The sequence below is a fragment of the Herpailurus yagouaroundi genome, unplaced genomic scaffold (assembly GCF_014898765.1).
Source record: "Herpailurus yagouaroundi ecotype Mexico unplaced genomic scaffold, PumYag 246, whole genome shotgun sequence".
NCBI lineage: Eukaryota > Metazoa > Chordata > Mammalia > Carnivora > Felidae > Herpailurus > Herpailurus yagouaroundi.
Window position 1 is genome coordinate 10,664,854 of NW_024412463.1, and position 18,127 is coordinate 10,682,980.

The 18,127-nt window shown below is 55.8% G+C and overlaps 1 long non-coding RNA gene across 1 annotated transcript; it reads left to right on the plus strand.

Moving 5' to 3' along the window:
* Nucleotides 1-16,780: 16,780 nt before the first annotated feature.
* LOC121020100 (uncharacterized) lies at nucleotides 16,781-17,757 on the plus strand. The gene is made up of 2 exons (XR_005785936.1): nucleotides 16,781-16,949; nucleotides 17,250-17,757. It is a non-coding gene; the product is annotated as an uncharacterized LOC121020100 (long non-coding RNA).
* Nucleotides 17,758-18,127: the final 370 nt, after the last annotated feature.

Consider the following 18,127-nt stretch of genomic DNA (forward strand, 5'->3'; position numbering starts at 1 on the left):
GGTGATGGAGGTGGTGATGGAAAAGGTAGTGATGATGGTGGTGGTGACGGTGGTATCAGCAGTGAAACCTCCAACACTGACAGCAGAGAGGGTGGTGATGATGTCTGTCACCTGGGCCCCATTGGTGTCGGCAACATGAGCATGGACTGTGTGACGTGAGAAAGTGGCCACGGAGTGAATCACCCCAGAATGCTATGGTGTGGAATGTGAGTGCTACTGGCAAAGATCTCAGGAGAGGGAGCTCGTGGGTAGCTGGGACCCTTTTGGAGGAAGCCAGCCTCAGGCCAGCTTTCCCAGGTTGGAGAAATGGCAACTTCACAGCAGTGGAAGCAGGAGGAACCTGGGGAAGGGCACGGAGCGAGAACGTGGGGTTCGAGTGGACGCTTGCACGTGGAACATTCTGGTCCTGGAAGAGCCATACCCAGAGCAGAGGTTAGATCGGCGGGGAGTGGGGCGAAGGCCAGCCTTGGAACCTGCCGCTTCCTCTGTGTTCTTCCCCCTGGTGTGTGGCTGGCATGAGCCCCTCCTTCTGGCCTCTTCTAGGACTGTTGCCCTTCCTACCATGTGTCTCAGCACAGACCCACAGGGAAGTCCTGGGAGGGACACTCATATTTCCATTTCGTGGGCGAAGGACATGGGCTTAGGGTTGTGGCGGGACCGCTTGGAGCCTCCCAGGTGAGGGTGTCCAGGATCCCACGCAGTGTGAGGCCCCATTCACACCGCCTCTCCTCGCTGGAAGTTCCCTGGGCCAAGATCCCGTTGACAGTCTTTCTTAGTTCCAACAGGATGGGCGGATCTCTTGGGGCGAAAGCCCACTCCGTGCGCCATCGGGGACACCTCTCTCATCCCAGGCCGTGAGCACCGGTGAGGCGAGCTGGGAGCTGCAGGAGGATCAGACTACGAATGCGCTCCCACCACCGAAACGTGATGGGAGGTTGTCCTGCACGTCTGCGTTGCCACGGTAACGGGGGATTCGGAAGGGACCGCCCAGTGACAGGTTTTGCCAGCAGTACTCTGCAATCACGGAAGACTTTGTGGCTCAGTCTAGAACGACGGAGGTCCGGAGCTTGAGGGGCTCCAGGGAATGTGGCCGCGTCTCATGGCGTGACGGGCGAGGAGCTCTGGTCCCCTTGGAAAATGCCACTCTGGGGGCTCCCGGCCCGTGACAGATCCAGAGGATCATGTGCCATGTGTGAGCATCAGCCGGTGGCCGAGGAGTTGTGTGGCTGCGTGGCTGAGGGTTTCTGTGGGGCCTCCCCTCCTGGGCTCCACTCTGCCACCCTCTCTTTTCCACTCCTGTCCCTGGCCTGAGTGCGAAACCCTCTGGGGGTCAGGCCTGCCGCGCACGGCCCGCACGAGAAGAGGTTGTTAGGTGACCTTCGAGTGTCACTGAGACTGGGGGTTTGGGGACGCTGAGCTGGTATGCGGCCCGGGGGCCCCCTCCCAGCTCCGAGCCGGCCCGTCCACACCGTGGGCCGCGCACTCCATGCCCTGCACAGAGAGCCTGTCGTTCTGGTCCTCCAGCACGTGCGGGGACCGACTCCATCCACATCCGAGATCCCCGAGGCCCCGTGACGGTTTGGGAAAACCTGACATCCCGCAGATTCTGAGAGCGTCTGAACCCTTCAGTCGGGAACGGAGGGAAGCGGGTCTTCTGCCTCTCAGATGTGAAACACAAACCCCATGTACCGTGGCTTTCTGAAGTCCACCAACCACGTTAGCGGGGAGGCGGCCTCCGCGTCTTCAACGTGGTCCGAAGGGCGTGAACTGGATTCCCAGGGAGAACGTCAGCGTTAGGCTCAGGTCAAGTCCCCTTCAGAACCAGGCTGTCCCAGGCCGCTACAACGTCAGAACCACAGTTCAAAGTGATGGGATGGGCCTCAGTGCCAGGTCAGGGGCTCCCCATCTTCCCCCGTGTTGACGTCGTAGGCTTTTTGGACCTTGTAAGGTCAACTCCTGTGACGGGCTGAATAGCAAACCCACGTGGCCCCTGTGATGAGCGGGCGGGCAGTCCCAACATCTTCTCGCGTCCCCCAATTATAACGAATAACGTGACCACTTTGTCCTTTTAGATTTTTTAACGTGGTGTTGATTTTGCTTCATCTGATAAACATATTCCGGAAAAGCAGTTCTAATGGTTTCCTTGGGAGGCAGGTTTTGTTCCTTGAAAAGTTTGAAAGGACAGCATATTGGGATCTTGTGGCTGCTTTAACAACTCGGTCTGAGATCAAAGTGTGGGCAGGGTTGCGCTCGCTCCTGACGCTCTAGCGAGAGGACCCTGCGGCCTCCTCCCGGTCCTGACACTGTGGGTGCTCCCTGGCTGGGGGCCACGTCCCTCGTCTCTGTCCTGCTTACACATCACCTGCCCTTCTCCCACGGTTCTTACCTTTTCTTCTAGGGACCCTGGTCACTGGATTTAGGGACCCATCTTCTAGGGACCCTGGTCACTGGATTTAGGGACCCAGCAGATAATCCAACAGGATGATTGATCTCTTTATCTCAAGATCTCCACCCGGTTACTTCTGCAAACTTCCTTTTTCCAAATAGAGTGACGCACACAGGTTCCAGGGATTTGACGTGAACTTCTCTTTTTGGGGGTCACCATTCAACCCTCCTAGCACCGTTCTGTATGGTTTAGCATAATTTACGAACTTTTTAGTTTGAAACAAAGATTTACAAAGAAGTTGCAACATAGTACAGAAAGGCCCCCTGACCCCATCCCCTCCCGGTCTAACTCCCAGAAGTTACCCCCAGCAAACTGACCTCGATACAGTCCACGGATTTTAGGCATAATTGTCTTTTGAGGGTCTGATTTCAAGTCGGAGAGGTGTGTATACAGCACAGGCCCCCTTCAAAGCCGTTTGATTCAGGCCGGATCTCACCATCCGCCCAGGGTTCCGCCTTCCACCACGGAAAGGGAAGCTTGAGAACCACAGACATGGTGGCCGCGACAGTGAGTGCTTGGAGCACCGGGCGCGTTCCCCCCGCGTGGTGAGCGCTGCTCCTTTCAATAGATTCAAGCTGGGGCTTGGGCACAGGATAAGCTGCTGGGTCCGCTCCTGGGAAGGGTCTGGAGATCAGACGCGGAACACGCAAAGGGCTTGGAGTGAGCCCCTTGGCGGGTCTCGGTGGGGTCCGGGCGGAGCGCTGTGCGCTCGGGCACCGATGGGTGAGCCCACAGCATGCAGCGGCCTTCATCGGCAGTCAGCCGGGCAAAGTCACGCTGCGCTCCTCACCACCAGCGCCAAACAGGAGGGAATGGTTAGAGCCGTGGTTTTTATAGTCATGGAAGATCATTCAGCATGGGAGCCTGTGTAGCAAAATCCTGCACGGGTCACTGAGGGAATTTGGAACCTCATCCTCCTGATTGAGAGCAGTGGTAGTGCTTTGAGTACCGGTACTTTGTGTCGACCCCGCCGCCCCCGTTTTACGGGATGGCTGTCACATTTTGTAACCTAAAATAGAAGGGAGGGGGGCTATTGGAATGTGTCATGTAAAGGCACTGAGTCGAGTAAGAACCCTTTGAAGGGCAAGTGAGAAATCATGGTGCTGTTTCCTCCCGTTCCCGCTGCCGAACCACCTCTGTGCCTGAACGTTCTTTGTTTAAATTCCCGTCGCAAGTTTCAGAAGGGAAACGTTAACTTCAGGAATTTGAAACAAAAAGAAACTCACTCGGAGTCGGGTGGTATGCGTGGAGCCCGGACAGATCGTTGAGAGAAAATCAGACAGTAATTGGCTGGTGTTTAAAGGTGGAGTGTGATGCGGGTTGGGTAAATAATTTTGTTGCAGACTTTTTTTTTTTTTTTTTAATTACACAGACTAATTTGATATTGTCCTGGGAAGCCGTCCCTTTGAATATTCAACAAAAGCAACAATGCGCTGGAGAGATGATATTAAGGGTATTATTTTTGCATAATTTATGCTCGGTGACAGCTATCACCTGCTTTACTTCATCACCCGCTTACACGGAGACGGCTCGATCCTCCAGTCTCATGAAGCTATTTCTTCATTGTAATGAATGATTTTAATGTACTGCGTTAAGGTTATGCCACGCTGAACTGTTAAGAAAATCCATTTTGCTGCACACATTCAATGTTTGCAGCTAACTTAATGCCTTTGCTACCGCCTCCGTGGTGGATTGGACACCGTGCGTGCTTTGGTCGCACCTGTCTCCGTTTCGTCGTCCCGGTCCCGGGTCACCTCTCGGTAGCGTCGCCATCACCGCCCCCGATGGGGAATCTGTGCACAGGTGCGCGTCCCCGTTTCACACAAACTCCAGCAATTCAGCTGGAGCCCTCTTGGCCGCCCTCCCCTTCTCCCATCCACAACCGCGGGAGCCTGCAAAGCCTCCTCCCTCCCCCCCCCCCCCCACCATTTGTGCCCCTCCCTGAATCCTTCAAGATGTTGTTGGCAAGTTGCAAAGACAGGAAGATAATATCTTTCCTGAGGATGCAAGGCAGTTCTAATAAAAAGCTGTCATTCACAAGTCCAGATCGCCTGTCACACGATATGCATTTTAAAGACCATATGAACTGTTAAGTGGCTCAATATGGGCAGCCCGCATGGTTATTACGACTTGGAGATTTTTAGCGGTGAGAGAAGGGGGTGTGAGGCCTACTACTGCTTTGGCAAAGGGAAAGGTTGGGGTTCTGCAAAGACCTGCAGCATCTGGGCTCTGTGACCTCAGAATTGAGCGCCCTGTACCTGCTCGAGAGGCCTCTCCCGACGAGGGAAAGACGGGCGCAAACGCGGATGCGGTGGAAACGCTGGAGGGTCATCCTTTACGATCTCGCAAGTTCTTGAAAACGACAAGCCGCACCGGGTGACACAGTCACCATCTGAGTGCAGCAGATGGGGACTCAGAAGGGTGCTTTGCAAGGGGAGGCTTAGGTGGGACTCGGCAGGCGGCATCTCAGATTTGGAGGGAAGGGAGACGAGAGCCCTGCTCACGCCAGGGGGCCGGTGTGAGGTGTCGGAGGCCGGTGCCCTCCCTGATCTGTCTGTCCGAGAGGCCGCCAGCTTGTGCCCTGAAGGATCGCTGGGACATTTTGTGATTGACGTTTGATTGGAGCGCCTCCTTATTTTACAGATGATATCACCAGGGCCCAATCAGGAACTCAGGCTCTGAGATTTAAGGAAGAAAAATCCGTTCTTTGGGAGAAAGCAAATGCAGAAAATTGTAGACAATTATTCTGGGCCTCTTTTAGACCGTGCGGAAATAATTAGCCCATCGCACTCAACCCAGCAGTTTACGATAAACGAAAACATCCACTTAGTGAGAATTTTTAGTTTTCGAAGGGAAGGACTAACGTGAGAAAACGGTGTGCTCCCCTCTCCCCTCTCCCCCCACATTTGTTTTGTCTCCTGAGGAAGCAAACAGCCACAGAGATCATTCGGAGGAGGGCAGAGCGGTCGGCCCCAGGTCCCACGCACACGCCGTGGCGTGCGAGGGTGGCGTTTGGTGGGACGGTGGAGGTGCAAGCCTCGTTCCCTCAGTGCTGGGCTTCTCCATCCGGTCACCGGGCTGGCCCGTCCCAGCCCCTCGTGATCACATGGCCCCGTCTGTGTCGGATGAGCGCTGAGGGCTCTGCACAACTTGTAAGCATCTGTTTGTTCCCTTAAAAATGTGACCTTGCCGTTCTTATTCACCACAACATCCGTCTCCCCTCATCCCGATGCCCGGCGCATAGTAGGTGCCTCTCAAGTACCCGTGGGATGAATACCTGACTTGATGCGTGTGTAGAAAGAGCGTGGGCAGAGTGTCCGCATGGGGCTGTGGTCCGGACTTGTCACCTGGGCTCAGGGGACACTCAGTGGCGTCTGGAGACATTCTGGTTTCCCACAGGTTGGTCGGGGGGGGGGATGCTATTGGCATCTGCTGGGGGCCAGGGACCCTGCCGAACAACCCTGCAAGACCCAGGACGGCCCCCGCGGCCGAGAATGTCCTCCCGTTGGGAGTGCCAAGCGTGAGAAACCTGGTCGTGTTGGGGAGACCCTTCCTTTTCCCTGTATCAGTTTTGCAAATTCTCTGATGTAACTTTGTAATTAAAAGTCGCTGGTTAAAGAGGTATTTTTAATTAGCGCAGACTGGGGATGAAGAGGCAGTGTGGCTCGTGGGAGTGGCGTGGCCACAGCACGCCGTTCCTCCCTGCTAGCTTTTGTCCCTGGGGAAACTTCTGGTGCCGGCTTGGGTAGCTGCACGTGCCCTCGGGCCTCAGAATCCTCGGAAGCTCAGGGGGTGTTCTAGAAAACACCCCTGGGATGTGTCCACTCTGTGATCTGCCAGGTAGGTGAGCCCAGGAAGGAACAGTTTACCCAAACGGACAGACTCAGCGTCATTTAGGGACAGGGGGGCTGAGCCGCCGTGTTGCTGTGTCGGGGGGCCTGGAAGCCGTTGGCTGGGACTGGGTCGGGCCTGGGGTCACCCTAGACGTGACCCTGACAGCGGACAGAGGTCTAGGACAGCCGCTTTTCACTGGTGTCCCGTCAGCGGTTCCTGTCGTGGCCCGTGCACCCCGCTGAAGCGCTTTATGGGCAGAGGAACGCCGTCTGGACCGCACCTGTGCCCCTGTCCCTCTGAACGCCATTCCCACAGCCTTTTGGGGGAATCCCCATTTGGCGTGAGGGCTCTGGGGTTACCTGAGCAGAGGCTCATTCCTGAGCAGCAAAGAGGTGTGTTTATTCCCGCCCGTGTTCCTTCCGGGGACGCTCCCTGGGTCTGGCGTGTCTGTGCTTGGGCCGTAAGAGTGGTTGGTCCGACTTTCTTCCTCTCTGCCTCGGGGAGTAGAAGCAGAATGACCCTTAGGAAAAAAAAAAAAAACTAGGGGAAGTGTATTTTTGCATTGGCACGTTGTCCTCTTAGGACGCCGTCTGTCCCTAATTATGGCCGTGCCTCCAATCTGCTCTCGCTGGGCAGCGCTCCTAAGGCACGCCCGTGGGTGCATGGCCCTGGAGGTGCGGGAGGAGGGCATCGGCCGCCGCATCGGGCGGGTCTGTCGGTCACCCTTCCCCTCCCGGCGCCGAGCAGAGAGCTAGTGACGAGCGTGTGGAGGGCAGCAGCTCTCGGTGACCAGGGCGGGGACGAGATCGGGGCGAGCCGGCTGGGTGGGCTTGTCCAGGCCTGGCTGGCGAGGAAGCTGTCGTGCGAACTTCTCTCATGCGCGGGAGCCCGGTGCGAGGCTCGGGCGAACGCCGCGGTTAACTCGTGCTGGGCTTTGACAAATGCCCGTTTACTCTGGGTGGTGACCAGGTCGTGCTGCAGGACGTGGACGCGGTGGGGGGGCGGGGCTGCCGGATGAACACAGCGCCGTGTCTCCAAGGCCCCCTTCCCTGTGTTCGGTGGGGAGTCTGACGCCCCCAGGACAGGCCGGGCGTGCCCCCTGCGGTTGGCGGGCCCAGTGAGCCGGGGCCACTGCCTCTGCGGAACGTGGCCGCTGCTCCCGGGTCCACCCCGCGTGCAGGCAGGTGCTCACCCAGAACTGTCTCTAGGACCCGGTTCCGCGAGGCACAGGCAGCACAGGGACCTCCGGGACGGAACGTGCCGCCCTGACGTTCCTTTCCAGGGAACTGAGTTCCTTGCATATGAAAATTAACCTTCTTTAATAACAAAAATGACACAGGCCGTTGAAGTGGGGCTGGCGTTATCTTGCCAGGGCGCTTGCCAGGCCTGGAGTATTTACTGAGTAGTTTTCAAAGTTCATTAAACTCCAGAGATTAAAGGCTGCCCCTCGCGGTGCCCCGTGCCAGGGCACTAAGGCCCTATTACTTGGTAAAATGTTTGCTCCGTTGTTAATTCAACTCCCCTGGGTTCTCATCTTCCGAATCAAAAGGCATTTTCCCGTGCTGTTACATTTGACATTTTCAAAGGACCTCGGACCGTTGTTCGCAGCACTTGCCAGTACAGCACATCTATTTCCTGGGGGAGGCACGCTTGCCCCCCACGGTTCTCAGCCTGCCTTTCTCCCCACACTGTTTTCCCGTGTCACCTGACTTCTAATAACCAGCTGACCGACACAAAGCCTCCCCAGTGCAGCAGGAGCTTGTGGGGGGCCCCACGCTCCCCGGCCCCCTGGCACAGGACCCACCGGGCAGGGAGCGTGGGGACAGCGGCCCGTGTGCCACCTGCTGGCCCGGTCTGTGATCAAAGCTGTTTCTTTTCCACTTCCATTTCCTCCTGGATCTCTATAGGAATATCCTTTCTGTCACCTGATTTGACTGAGGGCCTTTGCCGGATCCTGCAGCACAGTCCTGGTGGCAGTGACCGTGCTGCTAATGGGTCCTCACGCAGGCTGGCCTGGGCGGGGGTGGAGCCCTGTCTTCCCTTCACCGCGAAGAGGTCCGATGGTGGACCCCGTGTTTCTGGAAAGAAACGCGGGGCAAGCCTTCGGTCTTCCATCAGTGTGGGGGGCCTGTGAGAAGCCTTCCTTCCTGAGTGTCTGATGCACAGATAAACGGCCACCAGCCCTCTGATGTTGAGGACCCCCAGGCGTTGGCACGATCGAACCGGGACGCTTTAATTAGCAGGGTCGAGGAACATCCTGAAACACGCTGTTCTGGCGAAAGTCGTTCTGCGTTACTGCCCGGCCCGGAAGTCTTTGTCGAGCCCCTCTGTCACTTAGCAGACGTTTGCTGCTCCCACCGCCGAGCCCCGTGTTAGGGCTCGGCCGTCCAGCTGCGAGCAGCGGAGACCCACGGCATCACCGGGCCGGCGTGGATTTCAGGGGACTTCCTGGCTGTGTGCCCGATCACTCCAGGCTTCAAACTCCTCCGTGGTATCAGGGGAATAAGAGTGTGCAGCTTGCTGCGTTCTTTTGAGGATTAAATGAGATGCTGCACGTATTGAGCTGAGCGTCATGGCAGGGATAAGTGCTCGATAATTAATAATCATCATCACCGCCACCAACGGCAAATGCCAAGGTTTATTAAATCCTTGCACGTGCCAGGCAGGGATCCAAGCAACGCTTCTCTGGTATTAGCACGTACGGTGTCCAGAGCATCGTAGGTGCTCGCATGGTACCCGTAACAGAGAGCGTTGGGCCCGGAGAAGCTAAGTGACTTGCCCAAGGGTTCCACAGCTAAGGGGCAGCCGCACTGGGATTCAAAACCAGCCTGTCTAAACCTGTGGATTGTGCCGAGATCCGTCGTGCCGCAGTGCCCGCGGCTTCCACCGTTGCTGCCAAGCCTCACGGAGCTCACTTCTCCCGGAAAATGGGTCCGTTGTCATCGGCGTCCTCGCTGGTAACAGCGGTTGCACCTGTTGGACTGTGTCCGTGTGACCTGGTGGCCTCTGTCCCTCACACGCGTTACGTGAAGCCCTCCTGCAGGTACTGCACTGTCATCGTGCCGGCCGCCTGGGACAGTGCTGGCTGTTGTTTCACGGGGGAGAGGACGGGGGTCGTCTCGCCCGAGGGACACCCCAGTCACCTCGGCTTTGCGTCTCGGGAGGAGCCACACTTCCTGGAGGGTGTTCCCTCCTCTGGGCCCCCCACCCACCCCTGCCCTTGACCTCCGTCCCCCTCCATCTCAGACGTGTCCTTCCTCCCTGACGGCTTCCCCGTGTTAAGTCTCCGCTCCGGCGTTTTCTCCGCCCCCCCCCCCCCCGAAGGCCGTCCCGCCCCCATCGTCTCTCAGGACAGGGAGGGACAAAGCCCCATTCTGGGAACTACGTCACCTCCATAAGGAAGAGCATATTCTCCGCGCCCGCACCTTGATGGAGATGCGGAGGGAGGAGGGAGGAGGGAAGAGGGAGGAGGGAGGAGGCAGCTCCGGACGCTGCCGTGAGGAGGGGTCGGGTGCTGGGCAGCGGAGAGGGGCGAGGACGCGGCAAAGTGGTGACCGGGCTCCCCCCACAGCAGTCAGGCCGCGCCCGGCCCTCGGCCTGTTGAGCCAGAGAGGCCACACCTGCCAACTTCCCAAAAGGAGTCAAACCCAGACTTTTATGTGAAATCTTTCCATTTTTACACGTCAGAAGCGTCATGTTAAAACACAAAGAGAGCTCCTCAGCCAGCACGTAGGCCAAATCAGGCACGTGTGCAGTTAGGACGTCTCCACAGCCATCAGACCGTGAGTGCCCGCACGCCCATGTCCGGCCTTCCTGCACACCCACCATGTTCTAGAAGCTTCCGTGCCCGGCACGAAGATCTGCCCAGTAGGCCCGAGCCACCTGCCTGGCCGCCCAGCCATGGGCCCCAAGGCCGGAGGGCAGACACCCCAGAGCGCTAGGCGCGGCAGCCCCTGATCGGACGCTGGCTCTCCTCTCGGGAGGCCAGGCCTTTGGCCCTCACCCCTTCCGAGGCTGGAAATCTCCAGGCTTTGTGAGAGGAGAGAAGTTTCTGGGGACCGCATCCCTCCATCCGTGGTTCCAAACCCCAGAGAAAAAAGATTTGACCGCTTAATCCCAGAAGGCGGACATTTGTTATCCTTTAAATTATGCACAGGGGCCCCCGTCTTGCTGCGACTGAGTGAGGACACACAGTGAACATATGTGGGTGTGTTAGGAGGTGAAACAAATAAATGTTTACTTAATTTATTAGCATTAAAAGAGCTTTCGTGCTCATATATATGGCATTACTAATACACATCTGGTGTTATTAATAACGTTATTCAAACCCTAAACACTTAATTTTTAAAGGCCTCGCTAACTCTCTCTCGTTGTGCTGCGATCTCAAGGCACAGTGATCACGTAGAATGAGCTCCTTCACTAGTGAGAGTGTGGACAGACCCACATTTCACGTAGCCTCAGTAACATCAGATGCGCTGGATGATTTCAAAAGAGCGACTTAGGGCCCCCATGGTCTTTAATCTCATAATGTGTCTGACAGACCGTTTGGATTAGGACTAGAGGCGGGGCCTCTGTGTCTGGCCCTCTGCTTGTTTTCTAAATAGGATTTTATCCTCACACGGCCACACCTGTTCCTTACCTGTTCCTTAGGTTTCCTTTGTGGCCGCTTTCATATAAAAGCAGAGTTGAGTAGTTGACACAGAAACCATGGGGCCCTCAAAGCCTAAAATATCCATCAACCGGCCTTTCTAGAAAAAGTAATGGTTCTCAAACACAGGACGCCCCATCCCAGAACCACCAGGGGACTTTTTTGAGGATCCAGAGGCTAACTCCTCCTTTGGAAATCTGGTAGGCAGGGACCCAGTCTGTATTTTAATGAGCTCCTTGGGTCACTGTGATGGCCAAGAGCAGGTTTAGCACGAATCTAGAAAATGCTCTGGTCTCGTGGTGGATCCCGCTGACCGTGGCAATGGCCAGTGTGCACTCGGACCTTTGCGGCCGAGGCCCGAGTGTCCACACCACCCACTTGGAACGGCCTGCCTTCTCACTCCTCTGACACCTGAGCCCCGGCCCTTCCCAGTTTTCCAGGCTCAGAGCCCTGAGGTCCACACGGAGGCACCTGTAACCCTGTGTCAGCCCTGGGATCGGACTGGACGCTCCTGCAGAGAGGGAAGGTGTGACAGACGTCTGGTGGGTTTTGTGATATACTTTTTAGTTCTACTTAAATCCTTACGGGAAAATTATTTCGATAAAAATACTTACTCAAATAGGGAACAACGAAGAAGTCTGTGAAAACGAGGCCTCTCCCGGGGTGTTTGCTTTGGGAAGAGGGAGGAGAAGGAGGGGTGGTCCTAGGAGGCTGTCGCGTCCTTTCCTCCGTCCAGGTGGAGGTTTACAGGGGGGGTTCGCTTTGTGAAAATCTATCAGACTGTATGCCTGTGACTTCTCAGCTTTTCTGCAGGGATTGTATGATTCCCTAAACACGTATATTTTTAAGCATTGGCTTTTGAGGGTGGACCCAGGTGACCCAGAGTCACCTTGAAAAGCTGCCAAGATGGAACTTGAAACCTGTGTCCCGTTCCTGGGGGAGGCCCCTGCCGTGTGTGCATCGGTACTTTGGTAAATCCTGTTGTTTTCTTCAGAATGACACAGTCACGTTGTTGGGGCGCCCGGGCGGCTCGGTCGGTTGAGCATCTGACTTCGGCTCAGGTCATGATCTCGCGGTTCGTGGGTTCGAGCTCCACGTCATGCTCTGTGCCGACAGCTCGGAGCCCGGAGCCTGCTTCGGATTCCGTGTCTCCCTCTCTCTCTGCCCCTCCCCTGCTTATGCTCTCACTCTCTCTCAAAAATAAACATTAAAAATAAATTCAAAATAAAGTGTTGGCAAATGAGATATATACATTTAAGTTATGTCAGAGTTTTTGTTAGAAAAATAAACAATTTCCACTTGGGTAGGGACCCCACTTCTTACTGGTGTCTGGGGTGCCCACTCCTAGCAAAGCACCTGTACGTGGGGAGGGGAAGGGCCTGTGGAGTGAACAGATGAACAGATGTGATTCTCCCCACGAGTCCAGGAACCACCAGCGTTTCTGCGACTTGGCCTTAAATACCTGCTTGCTGTGCATTACTGTCTCTTAAGCACACCCCGTCCGCAGGATGGACGTTTGCCGGGGGGCAGGGCTCACTTGTGCGCTAGAGACCCAGGCTCTGAGCAGCGAGCGTGGGGAGCACATGGCGAGCTGTGTATGCTGATTACTGCAGAGTGGAAGGAAGGTCGTCAGGGCACGAGCTGACCGTATTTCTGTGGGACTCCCCTTCTGCGTTCGTTCACTTACATTCTCACCTTAGCGTTGAGTGAACATTGAAGTGTTATCAGTCCTGATTATTTACCTTGGCATTGATGATGTCGCTTGAAAGATTCTGAGCGTTAAATATTTACGGAGGCCTGATTTTGCATTAGGATAGGTTTGCACTCTGGGTCTCTACAACTTATGGAGTCAAGAGATGAGGTTCTTAGGAGTCATGCTTGCAAGAACAAGAACAGAGGGAGCGGGAGGGACCTTGTGTTGGCCCTGGCCGTCCGGAGAAACAGAACCCATAGGTTGTGTGCACACTGAGACCGATGCACCGGAAGGAACAGGCCCCACACTTTGTGCGGCTGGCATGTCTGAAATCTGCAGGGCGGGCGGCCGGCTGGAGGCTCGGGGAGGAGTGGATATCGCAGTTGAGTAGGAAGAAAGCCTGCTGGCAGAATCTCCTCTCCTTCGGGGCATCTCGGACTTTTTTCTGTTGTGACTTCAAGTGATTAGGCGAGGCCCACCGCATCGTGAAAGGCGATCTCCTTTACTGAAAGTCTACTCGTTTAAATACCAACTTTATCACTCGAGGGCCTTTAGGCACCGGTAGGTTGGTATTTGAGCAAGTATCTGGGTCCCGTGGGCTCCGTGGGGTCATTCCATGGCTTCGCTGATGGGCACCATTGGGGGAACCACCTCCCTCTTGAGAGAAGCAGGCAGTGGTGTTCTACATGAGCCAATGCGACTAGATTTAGTGGAATGGATCTTACCCGCTGGGTTGGGGGAGAGTGGCACTCGCCATTTGTTACTGTCCGCCCCGTAGTTTCTCCATGGGGAGTAAGCAAGAAATTAGAAACATGCGCATGTCCTTCCTCCTCTGCCCTGCTTCCTCTTGGGACTCATGCACTCTGAGCCTCCCAAAGGAGGGTTGGCACCAAGGAGTGTCACCATGCCCCCAAGCGGTGACCCCGGTGACGCACACAGGAAAGACATGCCCCACGCGGGCTGGGCACCGTGCCCTGGGCCAGTGGAACCCAGCTGAGTGGGGATTTATTTTGACGTATTTCTTGGGCATCGTACATTCTGTCCCGATGAACTCAGACACAGGTTCCAGAAAAACACTGGGTTTGGACATGTTCCTGATGACCATTCCTGCCGCGTGACGTCCCACTCTTGGACAGGCTTGGAAGCCGTCCATTTCCTTGTTTGGTTCTCTTGTCATGAACTTGTTGCACACACTTGTGTTTGCGAGTGAGCCCTGGATCCGCGGCCGTGGTTCCCGAGCGCGATGGGTTTGGGTGGTGAAGTCAGGTCCTCTGAGTCACACGGCGAGGGCGTTCGAGATGGTTTGTCACTCACTCTGGGTCCTAACCAGACCGCCTCAGCTCGGCTGTCCCCCACCCCGAACCAGGAGCTGCAGGAAAACGGGGTCCACTGTTGGACTTTGAGCCCCAACCCCTTCCCCTCCCCCCCCCCCACCGGCCTTTTTTCTGAACAGGGAAGAGGGGCCGTGTTTGTATCTCAGTCGGGCTAGCCTTGTGCAACGGGGAAAACCTTCCCCTCCACTCCGTGACTTTCTCGTGTCTGGGAAAAGTAATCGGCTTGCATCAGCCATTGGGTGTCCCTTCAGTCAAGCCCACAGTTGTAAGCAAAGCGCCCAGATTGGAACACGCGCCACAGGAACAGACCCCACAACAGAGCAGCCCTCACACTGTGACCGAGCAGGGCCCGGCCTGGTGAGGCTGCCTCCCGGGAGCTGGCGTTTCTAGCTTGTGCGGCCTCTTGTGCGGGCATCGCACTGGGCTTGGCTGGGCTGAGTTTGCTGTAAACTGAACCCCAAATCTTTATGCACACTAACCTCTTCAAACACCAGACTCTTCAAACAGTATCTTCAATTATTTAAAAGCAAAACAGAGTTTGTTGTGGTTTTTTTATGTTTATTTATTTTGAGGAAGAGAGACCGCGTGAACAGAGGAGGAGCAGAGAGAGAGAACCCCAAGGAGGCTCTGGTGATGTCAGTCTGGACCCAACGCCGGGCTCAAACTCAGGAACCGGGAGATCATGACCTGAACTGGGATCGAGAGGAGGACACTTCACCGACTGAGCCACCCAGGCACCCTCATTAGTGATCTTTTTTAAAAAATGGAAGTTTGGGGCTCCTGGGTGGCTCAGTCGGTGAAGTGTCCGCCTCTCGATCTCGGCTCAGGTCCTGATCTTATGGTTCCTGAGTTTGAGCCCTGCATCAGGCTCTGCGCTAACCGTGCAGAGCCTGCTTGGGATTCTCTCTACTCCTCTCCCACTCATTCATTCATTCATTCTCTCTCTCAAAATAAATAAATAAACTTTTTTAAAAAATAAAGAGATTATTAATCGAAAATGCCAAACATATTCAAAAGTAGAGAGAACTTTTGAATCCCAACCCCTCCAGATCTCCCCCCACCAGCTTCTATCCACCAACATGGGTTCTTTGCATCTGTCCCCAAAACAGCCTGTCTTCCTTGTAGAAGCAGCACAGGGCATCAGACTGGTCATCATTTTCTGGGGGGCATCACTGTGGGCACTGGCACAGGCCAGCGTGCCCCTGGCTCACATCTGACATCGTCCCTAAGCATCGCCAGCTTGTAAGCTGATGTTTTAGCTGGTCTTACGTGCGTGCTGTTGTCTTGGAGAGACTGACCCTGCCCTCCAGGGTGCGTGGACCTTCCAGGCAGGGGCTGGGGGCCAGGCTCACCCGGCGTCGCCCAGGGTGCGGGAGCAGCGAGTGTACCCAGTGTCCCCTGAGCCCGTGGTTCTCACATGGCTCCTCGTCGGCCTTCCACGCGTGAGGGGTGGAGCGAGGGTCTCAGCTGGGGGCCCTGCTCGCCTGCACGGCTGGAAACCTGCCCTAACATCTGCCCAGTTGTTTAGCTCTTTCGCACAGAATGCATTTTCATCCTAACGAATATTTGCATGGAGCTTTACTCTTAAAGCACATGCGTGTCTGACCGGAAGTGTTAGACCAATTTACAGATGAGAAAACAGAAGGGTTAGCGACGTCCCCACCGGTCACCACAGTGGAATCTGTTGGAGAAAGTCCTGTTCCCCCTTTCTTCTTTCTTCACAGATCCACACGTTTACTCGGGATAAGTAATCTCCTCAACAAAAGGCTTGTTTCCCGGGCTCCCTTGCTGCTAGGTGTTACCACATGACTAAGTTCTGACCCAGTGCAAATACATGGAATCATTTGGGGGACTTCTGGAATTTTTTTTTTCTTTTTGCAAACTTTCCCTTCTGCCTCCCTCTCGGCTTTCTTCCTTCCTCCTTTTTCCTATGTGGAACACAGAAGTGATGGCTGGAGGTCCAGCAGCTACCTTGGGTCCACGAGGTGACCTTGAAGGTAGAAGCCACGGGTACACAGACCAGAGACATGACGAGTGTGTGTGTTGGGGGGTGGGGTGCCCCCAGGTGTGGCCTCACTCATCGGCTGCTGTCATACTCTGAGGTATGTGGCTACCTCCCTAGAAGTCAGGACACTCTGGAAAGTGACCACTTTGTCCCCCTACTTCCACATGGGGGCAGTGGCTCCAAACACTGCTTCTCACGGGAAACGTGTAAGTTGGACTCAGAGAAAGAGAAGGGGTCCCCGTGCACATCACTCGGTTCCGCCTGCACCTCAGGGTGTGTCATCTTCTGAGCTATTCTGCTGGTGGCCGTGCAGCCACTTGGGCCGACTTGACACCTTCCCGTGTCTGCATCTTCCTACCAGCAACTCGAGCTCACGCTCCCCATGCCTCATGGGATGCCGTTTCAGTTGCCTTTATTCCTAAACCCAAAGGGCAAACGGGAAAGCATCGTCTCTGATCTTGGAGAGCTTCCCCCTTTGTCTGAACGCAGCAGCAGGACACAGAGTATCAGGAAAAATCTAGAAATTGCCGTGTGCAATCTCCAGCTCATGTAAGTATCTCCACATGTTATTTTTAATTAATTATATTTTATTGAAGCAATTAGGAGACTGACAACCTCAGTTAAGTGATAACGAGAAGACCGTGTCTTTTCACGTGCTACTGATCAGACGGGGTGGCCGGGCGTCCCGGGGGCTGGCACCGGGAAGGCACGGCATTGGGGGGGGGATGGGCAGACGGGTGGGCAGCCGTTCCCGCCCCCCCCCCCCGCCAGCTGCCACCTGTTCGCGCACAGTGCCCCTCCCGCCAGGGAAAGGAGGCCCCTCGGCACATCCCTCGGCTTCCTTGTCTTTGTTTGAATTTCCAGAAACAGCGGCAACAGCTGCTCCAGTCCTGAACACCGCGCTTCTCTGGGAAGTTGGGTTAATTTGTCTAATTTTACACCTTTCACTCTGCTCCCCGCGGTGGAGTGCTTTCGCGTCAGAGCGTCAGGTAGATTTCATGCTTCTTGCCTTCCCTGAAACTGCCCGTGGCGTTGAAAGCGGCCCACACACCTGGCTCAGACCCGGGGCTGCGGGACTTAACTGGGATCGTGACGGCCGAGGGGGCGTGGCGTTCCCGGCGTGGCTCAGCTGGTGGGACGGGGACCTCACGGCAGGGCCGGCGAGGGGACACGGCACCGTTTTCTTTCAGTCACACCTCCCCTGAATCAGAGTCATTTCTTGGGGACGATGCCAATTTCCCAGGGGCTCCCAGGATTTGGAGGTGAGATGGCTGTTTTGTTCTTTGTAGGACGAACATTGTTAAGAAGACCGTGCATCCTTTTGGATGATGTCAGTTACATCACCTTGCTGACTTTGGCGGGGGGGGCCCTCGAGATTACACTGAAAGCTGTCCATCACCCTGTCGTCTCGCCCCAGCCCTCCCACCCCTCGGAAGCCACAGCCGGCCTCCTCCCCGCCCGCCGGGGGCTGGCAATTCCCCGTGAGACACCATGCCGCATCCACACTGTGCCTGTGCTGGGAGACACTCTAGAAACTGCTCGTCCCCGTGGTACCGATGCTCCAGGTGTGGGGGCAGCCCCCGGTCTATGAGACGGACCCTGGTGCCCACGTCCGACCTCGGGGCCGGGACTCCCCCACGCTGGTAAAGAACAGGAAACAATAGCCGCTCACGGAGTCCGTGTGGCAGGACCACACACGGTTCAGCCACGGCCCCAATCCCCCGCGTTCACATTGTTTAACTGGTCAGTATCCTCACATCCGCACCGAGGGGGAAATAAAGCCGAGGCTGAAACGTGGATTTAATCCAAGGGTCTCTCCAACAGATCTTCTCTGTGATGAACATGAGGTTGCACTGCGAGCACTTGTCCCTCATCACTTAAACCGCCCCCCCCCCCCCCCGGGCTTGCAGCAAATCTCCCAAATCCTCATCTGGAGAAAAAAAACACAGTGCACTTTGCCTCCAGGGCTCCAAGTTCTCGGGGAGGATCTTAGGTGGTTTGGTGTTTGGCAGTGTGGAGAGCACAGGAGACGCTTGGCTTGTGGATTCGTGCCGGGGCTGATCTGGGGGAACACACCCTTTGCTGTCAGAAGACGATGTATTGGGGGGGGCCGGGGACGTTGACAGGAGGGGGTGTCACTGTATGTTGAGGGGCCACCGCCAGCTTC